The following is an 8,323-nucleotide window of genomic DNA, read 5'->3' as shown; positions in this document are numbered from 1 at the left end:
TGGTTGGTCGAAATTTTTACCCCAGCGAAGTGGTAGCCTAGACATATACATAAACATATATACCAGCCACTATTCCAATGATGAATATCGAACATCAAGTATTATCAGTCATGCGTCTAACATCTTGCTATGCAAGAATCTTAGTTGGAGATCAGTGTGGGTTCAAGTAAAGTGTAGATACTATAGAAGCAATTGGTTGTATTCGTGTATTATCAGAAAAAAATGTGGACTGTATTTGTTTAATTTCAGCGAGTGTAAATTTAGAATTATTTAGAAATTGCCCATGAGCAAATGCGGTAGTCAGAGTAGATGGAGAAGAAACAAGAATTTGTTATTGGTAGAGTGTGAGACAAGGATGCACTCATCCATATTGTTCTATCATGTATACTAAAGCGATGATGCAAGCATTTTTTGGCATCTTTGTTTGTTAAGTCAATCATATTTGCAGAAGGCAAAGACAATTGTTTGTTCGTCCGCAGAAGGCCTAAACATTAATTTCGCCTGTATCTCTAGATTTGAAAAACTGTTGTAACAATGTCATGTGGTAAGTCAATGGTGACGAGAGATTGATAATAACAGATAGCCCCGTTCCAGGTAGAGTTTTTGGTCAAGGAAAGCACTGTTGTCCGCTCCCCAAGCACTTGTTTTGTGCAGGTATTTTATTAAAAGTTGAAGCAACCGTTTGTTCAAATAAGAGTTTTTGAGTTTAGCAAAGAAGTCTTCCGTGTTAATTTGGAATTCTGTCATTTCCTGTTTTAGCAGAGTCTCTTCATGATCATCAACATGACATGGGATGACGTCTGTATAGAGCAGGATGTTTACTTCTTATTTTAACATCTATTACTAGTGGGTTTTTATTAGTTCTTGACAATCTGATTTTAAAAATTCATTCTTAGTTAATTTAAGATGAAGACAGGTTTCTTTGTAATTGACATTTCTCTAAAAAAATCCAAAATAATCAGAAATACCCTGAGGGTGTCTGTAGACTGCCTGCAGTGAATGAAGTAAACTGCTTTGTACAGTTACCCAGATATCTTCCTGAATTACATCTGATACATACTATATGTAGATTTCTGTTCTCAGAATGTGCAAGGAGAGATTGTGTGTGTATATTTCTATTTTGCGCAGTGTGCCTAGTCTAACATGTATGTTAAAGCAGTGGAGTATACCAGGAGTTTCGCTCACCTGAGAAAGTACGTGTCCTTGGCCTTGGAAGGAACCATGTGGATGACGCCGCCTGCGTTGACACTTTCAGGAGACTATCATTCACGTCATTGCTTTCGTTCTGATGGTGGACATGGTTTCAAATTATCAGAAGCAACGCTGATCATGAAAGACTGTTAATCACGATAACAGCAAATATATGTCGAATATATGTATTGAAACTGATACTGAATTACCTTGAGGCGAAAGCACACCAGTCCAAGAGTAACAGGGAAGAAGATTTCGAAGCGAGAGTCTCGCGTACCAGTGCTTCGAACTCATGAGCCAATGCTATCTGAAGAATAAATACCATATGAATACTGTATACTTGCACGCACGCACACGCGCGCGCACACACACAGACACACACACACACACACACCACACACACAAACACACACACACACACAACACACACACACACACACTCGCGCGCGTGCACACACACACCGCACACACACACACACACACACACACACACACACACACACACACACACACACACACACACACCACACACACACACACACTATATAAACAATACAGAGCAAGACGGATGGTATATTTCACACCTCTGTCCGAGGCACGGTCACGCCACACGGGTCCAAGCTCCACCACCTTGTCCTCGACCCGGGGGACATGGGGTGTTCTTGGGGGTCTCACATCTACCTTCAACAATAAACCAGCTAGCTAAGACCCCTTTCATTGACCCGTCCAACGCTCTGACGTGTCGTTCATACTCTGATGGCAGCGATGATTAAAAACCTCACAACGCAAACACTAATTCGCCTACTACTACGCTCTTACCGACGCCTGTTGCAGATCCACGCTATCTGCTGACAAACGTACTCTGTCGAAGTGCTCCTCGCCTCCCTTCAGGCCCAGCCATCGCTACCAAGTTCTCTCAACGAACACACACTACTAACCTGTATTATAAACTTCTCGCTGTCAATCACTGTTTTCCTACAGAAAAAACAAATGGTCACACACTGAGATCAGACACGCCTTCACCTCACAACTCATTCCCCTGTTCTAACCCTCCTGTGATTGATATATTGTGTTATTAGTATTTTCTGTCTATTATCATTTTGTCCCACATACACAGTTTAGTATATATCATTTCTCTCTGAACAAATGATTGTTTTCGAGTTTATTTTATTATTGTTATGTTTGGTTGTTTTCATTATATTATTCATGTTTATTCGAGCGATGTAAACAATACAGACCAAGACCGGATGGTACACTTCACACCTCTGTCCCCAGCAGCTGCCTTCCTCCTTGGGCGGACATTCTTGTCTGGCTTTCTATTTTGACACTTCTACGACGGAAATAAACATCCTCGAATGGAGCCGCCGCATAAAAGGACACTTTCGTCAAAGGACAGAGACACGGCAGACAGGCCAAGCCACACAGGGTCCAGCTCCACACCTCGTCCAAGACGCGGGGACATGGGGTGTCTCTTGGGGGTCTCACATCTACCTTCAACAATAAACCAGCAAGCTAAGACCCCTTTCATTGACCCGTCTAAGTCCATCTCACGTGGCGTTCATACATATCACTATCATGATCACATACAGACACACACAGGATGCACTTATGCTTTCAACACAACGGAGCTGTGAGTTACCTGCTTCCTAATGTGCTTCTGCAGTCCCTGCCTGCCATACAGCCGCATGACGAACCACAACTTGAGAGAACGGAAACGCCTGCCTAATGGGATCTGCCAATGCTGGAAAGCGTAATGAGGTTAAGTTCCTAATCAATGTATCAGTCTGTGTATGGGTGACTGTGCGCGCGTGTGTGTTTGTGTGTATACTTTTATATACACATGTATGTATGTATGAATGTATGTACGTATGTATATATACATGTATATGAATGTATGTATATACATATGCATTATATAAATATTACATATATGTATATATATGAATATTATACAAATATATATATATATGTATATATATATATATATATATATATATATATATATATATATATATATATATATATATGATATATATATATATAAATGAAACACACACACACACACACACACACACACACACACACACACACACACACACACACACACACACACACACACACACAACACACACACACACACACACAAACACACACACACACACACACACAATATATATATATATACATTACGTATTATATATACATGTATATGAATGTATGTATATACAATGCTTATATAGATATTATATATATGTATATATGAGATATTATACAAATATATATATATATATATTATATATATATATATAAAAAAAAAAAAAAAAAAAAAATTAATATTTTATATATAAAAATATATATTATATAATTTTAATATATATAATTTATATATTAAGATTAATATTATGTATATATTAATTTATATATTATAAATACAAAACATAAATAATTATATATATATATATATTAAAATATATTATATTTTTATATATAATATATAAAATTAAAAAAAAAAACAACAACAACACAAAAAAAAAAAAAAAGAAAAACAAGAAAACACACACACACAACCACACAAACACACAAACCACACACATACACACAACCCCAAACCCCAAAAACAAACCCCCCCAAAAAACAAAAAAAACAACCAACCCCAACCCCCACCCCCCAAAAACACAAACACACACACACCCACACCACAAAAAAAATTTTTACACAAAAAAAAAAACCAAAAAAAAAAAAAAAAAAAAAATTTATTTTTTTTTTTTTTTTTTTTTTTTTTTTTTTAAACCCCACAAACCACAACCAAACGCAAAACAAATATATATATATATATACATATATTATATTATATAATAATTAATAAAAAATTAATTAAAAAAAATAAAAAATTAATAATATAAAAATTTTTTTTTTTTTTTTTTTTTTTTTTTTTTTTTTTTTTTTTTTTTTTTTTTTTTAAGGGTTTTAAAAAGTTGGAATATGGATTTTATGTTTTTTAAATTTTTGGATAGACCTTAATTATATAATAAAATAAAAAAAATATAAAATATATATAAAAATAAATATATATAAAATTATTTTATTTGATATAAAAAAAAAAAACACACACACACACACAAAAAAAAAAAAAACAAAAAAAAAAAACACAAATTTTTATTTTGAGTTAAAAATATTATATATAAATAATAATAAATATTTATATATTATATATATAATTATTATACTTTATAAAAAAAAAAAAAAATTATTTATTTATTATAATTATTTTAAATATATATATAAAATATATTATTTTAAATTATTGGGTTAATTATATTAAAAAAAAAACAAAAAAAAAAAAAAAAAAAAAAAAAAAAAAAAAAAAATTTTTTGTTTTATATATATATTTTAAATATTATTAATTATATTTTATTTTTTATATATATATATTAAAATATAATAATATATAATATAAAAAACAAAAAATTTTAATAGTATATTATAATATAAAATTATATTAAATATTAAAAATTTAATATCTATAATATTATATATTATAAATATCATAATATTTAATATATATATATATATATATTATATAAAAAAAAATTTATTTTTTTAAACTTTATATAAAATTTTAAATTATATAATATATAATATTAATATTATTTTTAAAAAATATATATACATATAATAAAAATTTTTATTTTTTATATTATATTATAATTATATTAAAATTTATAAAATATATTTCCATTATATTAATTTATATATTAATAATATATTAAAAAATTATATATATAATAATTTTATATTTTATTTATCACCCCCCCACAACCAACAAAACAACCCCAAAACTTTTTTCTTCACAAACCCCACCAAAAAAAAACAACCCCCCCCAACAAAAAAAAACACCCAAACACTTCCTTATTAAATAATATATATATTTTTATTTTTTTTTATAAAAAAAAAAACAAAACAAACACCCAACCCCACCCCCCCCCAACCCCACCACACCCCAAAAACCCCAAAATTTTTTTTAAAATATTAAATATATTTTATTAATATATATAATAAGTTCCCCAAAAGAAAAAAATATATATAAAAAATATCAATATATATATTCTATTTATATATATTATATAAAATTATAAATTTATTTATACCCCTTTAAAAAATCTATATTTAAAAAATATATTAAATATATATTATTTTTATTATAATTATAATTTATAATATAATATTTATTTCCCAAGATATTTTATAATAGATATATTATCCATATATAAAAAAGGGGTAAATAGAAAAATATTAATATATAAATATATTTTTATATAAATTTATATAAAATATTACATACAGGCATAAATTTTATAAAAATTAAATTAAAAAGTAAAAAATTTTTCCCACAACATAATAATTTATTTAATAATATATATATATATTTTTTATATTATGTATATATAACCCCTAAATAATAATTATAATATTTAAAATATATATATATAGATATAAAGAAATTTAATAGATATATTTTAGATATATTATATTAAAGGATTTTTGTAAATTATATCCCTAAATTTTTTATATTAAATATATATACTATATATGTATATGTAATAATGTTATTATATTTATTCAAATATTTTAATTTAATAATATTATAATATATATTCTTTTTTTATTTTTTTTATTTCATATTTATAATTTTTGTATATTTATATATATGTTAAAATATTATTAAATTTTTTTATTAATTTTAAAATTTATAGTATAAAAATTTAAAAAAATTATGGGGGTAAAATACATCAACAACTACAACATACAACACCCCCCAAAAATAATAAATATAATATTTATTTAAAATATAATTATATAAAAAAAATAATTATTGTACCACCTACAAAAATAAATTAAAACCCCCACACCAAACACACTCCACCACCAAATGGGGGGTTAGAAAAGATGAAAAAAAATCCGGGGTACACAAAAGCCCTTCTCCCCTACCGGAGTAGGCTGGGGCCCCTACGGTCAAGGAGGAAGAGGATCCACATTAAAAGCATCGATTCTCAGGGGTTTTTTACCCTGTGGGGAAAAACCAAAAATTGAATCGTTAAGATTTCTCGGGTCCACAAAATCAAGAAAGCTGAAATAGATGCTATACCAATATATAAACTTTTTGCCAAATTTTTTAAAGGAAATTATCAAAATTTTTTCTGTTCCAAAGAAACGGACTTTTTGGAAACCAAAGGGATAATAAGTTATAAAAACGGGGGGGCACTTGAAATAAAAAAGGGAAGAGAGAAAAAGGGAGGAAGGAGGAGAAAAAAAGAAAGAAGAGGGGGAAAAATTGGGAGAAGAGAAAAGAAAAGGAAGAAAAGAAAAAAAGAAAAGGGGTTTTGGGGGTAAAGAGAAGGAGAGAAAAGGAAGGAGGTAGGAAAAAGAAGGTAAGAGGAGGAAGAAAAAAGAGAAAAATAAAAAGGGGGAAAGGCCCCTATAAACCCCCGACCCGAACCCTTTCCCTTCCCCCCCTTTTCCTCCCTCTTGCTGTTTGTCCCCCTACACATCCCTTTGCTTTATCCCCCTTTACCTTTTTCCCACCTTTTTCACCTCTCTCTCTCTTTTTTCTCTCGGTATCCTATTTTTGATACCGTACCCTTTTTACTCTACTCATTATTTTTTGTCTTTTTACTATTTTCGTTGTTTCTCTCACTTTTTCCCGTTATTTTTTTCCCCCCTTCCTCTTAAATTTCCCCCCTTTCTCTTCAAATTTACTCCTTTCCTTACTTTCCCTTCCCTAATTCCCCCTCTTTTTCTATTTTTTCTTTTCCCCGGAAAATCTCTTCCCATTTTTTCATTTCATCTTTTGCTTGTTTTTATTTTTTATTTTTCGTCCTTTTTCAAGTTCCGTCCTCTACATACCCCATCCACCACACTAATACTTGTTCCCCGACCCCCTGATATCTGTTTTTTTGTTATTATTGATAATTAATGCCACTTTTTCAGAAATATTTTGAAAAATGTATCATTGTTTTTAAAATAACTGTTTCCATGACGTGGCCCATTCGTAAAATAGCTTAAAAAAAAAAACCCATAGGGTACTTCTCTGGACTTGGTATTTGTGTGTCCCCGGTTTACCCTTTTACGTGGCGCGCGGGGATCAGAAAGAAAAGGTTGTGTTGACCCGTTTTTTTATGCCATTTTGGGAAAATGCTGGACGTGGATACTTTAAATTTTAAAAAAGGGTTTTAAAATTTTTTTTTTTTTTTTTTTTTTTTTTTTTTTTTTTTTTTTTTTACAATGGCCAGCACACCAGAGATGCCCAATCTTAGAACCAAGTCCCGTTTTAATTTATCTTTCCTTTCAACGAGAATCCGTATTTTTTTTCTTTTATTTAATTTTTATTTTCCAGGGGTACTCGTTTTGTTCTTTTTTTATTCATTCAAAAGAAGTAAAGAAAACCAAAACCCAGACCCTTTTTTAAAGGGAGTTCCCGGGGGGCAGGGGACAATAAGTCTCCTCACAGGGCCCCTCCCTCATTCTTTCGGCCCTAAGCCGCCATCCGCCGCTTGGGTGGGTAATTTCAGGCTTACCCTCGACAGAATGACTTACACGAGAGAGAGAAAAGAGAGAGATAGAGATAGAGAGATAGAGAGATAAAGATAGAGACAAAGAGATAAAGAGGGATAAAGGTTTGAGATAGAGAGATAAAGAGAGAGAGAGAGGGAGAGATAAAGAGAGATAAAAATAGAGAGAGAGATAAAGAAAAATACAGATAGATAGTATATAGATAGACAGACAGATAGATAGATAGAAAATAGATAGATTGATAGATAGATAGATAGATAATAGAAGAGAGAGAGAGAGAGAGAGAGAGAGTGAGAGAGAGAGAGAGAGTGAGAAGAGAGAGAGAGAGTAGAGAGAGAGAGAGGGAGATAAAAAGGGGAGGGAGAGAGAGATAAAGATATATATATATATATATATATATATATATATATATATATATATATATATATATAGAGAGAGAGAGAGAGAGAGAGAGAAGAGAGAGAGAGAGGGGAAGGAGAGAGAGAGAAAGAGAGAGAGAAGAGAGGAGAGAGAGAGAGGAAAGCGAGGGAGATATAAAGAGAGATAAAGAGAGAGAGAAAGA

At 30.5% G+C, this 8,323-nt stretch overlaps 1 pseudogene; it reads right to left on the bottom strand.

The window, feature by feature from the left end:
* Positions 1–1,181: 1,181 nt before the first annotated feature.
* Positions 1,182–8,323, bottom strand: part of LOC119571698 — a 12,282-nt pseudogene continuing 5,140 nt past the window's right edge.

This window comes from Penaeus monodon, unplaced genomic scaffold (genome assembly GCF_015228065.2).
Source record: "Penaeus monodon isolate SGIC_2016 unplaced genomic scaffold, NSTDA_Pmon_1 PmonScaffold_7529, whole genome shotgun sequence".
Lineage (NCBI taxonomy): Eukaryota > Metazoa > Arthropoda > Malacostraca > Decapoda > Penaeidae > Penaeus > Penaeus monodon.
Note: the sequence above shows the minus strand (reverse complement) of the source record. Positions and strands in the feature narration are given on the sequence as shown.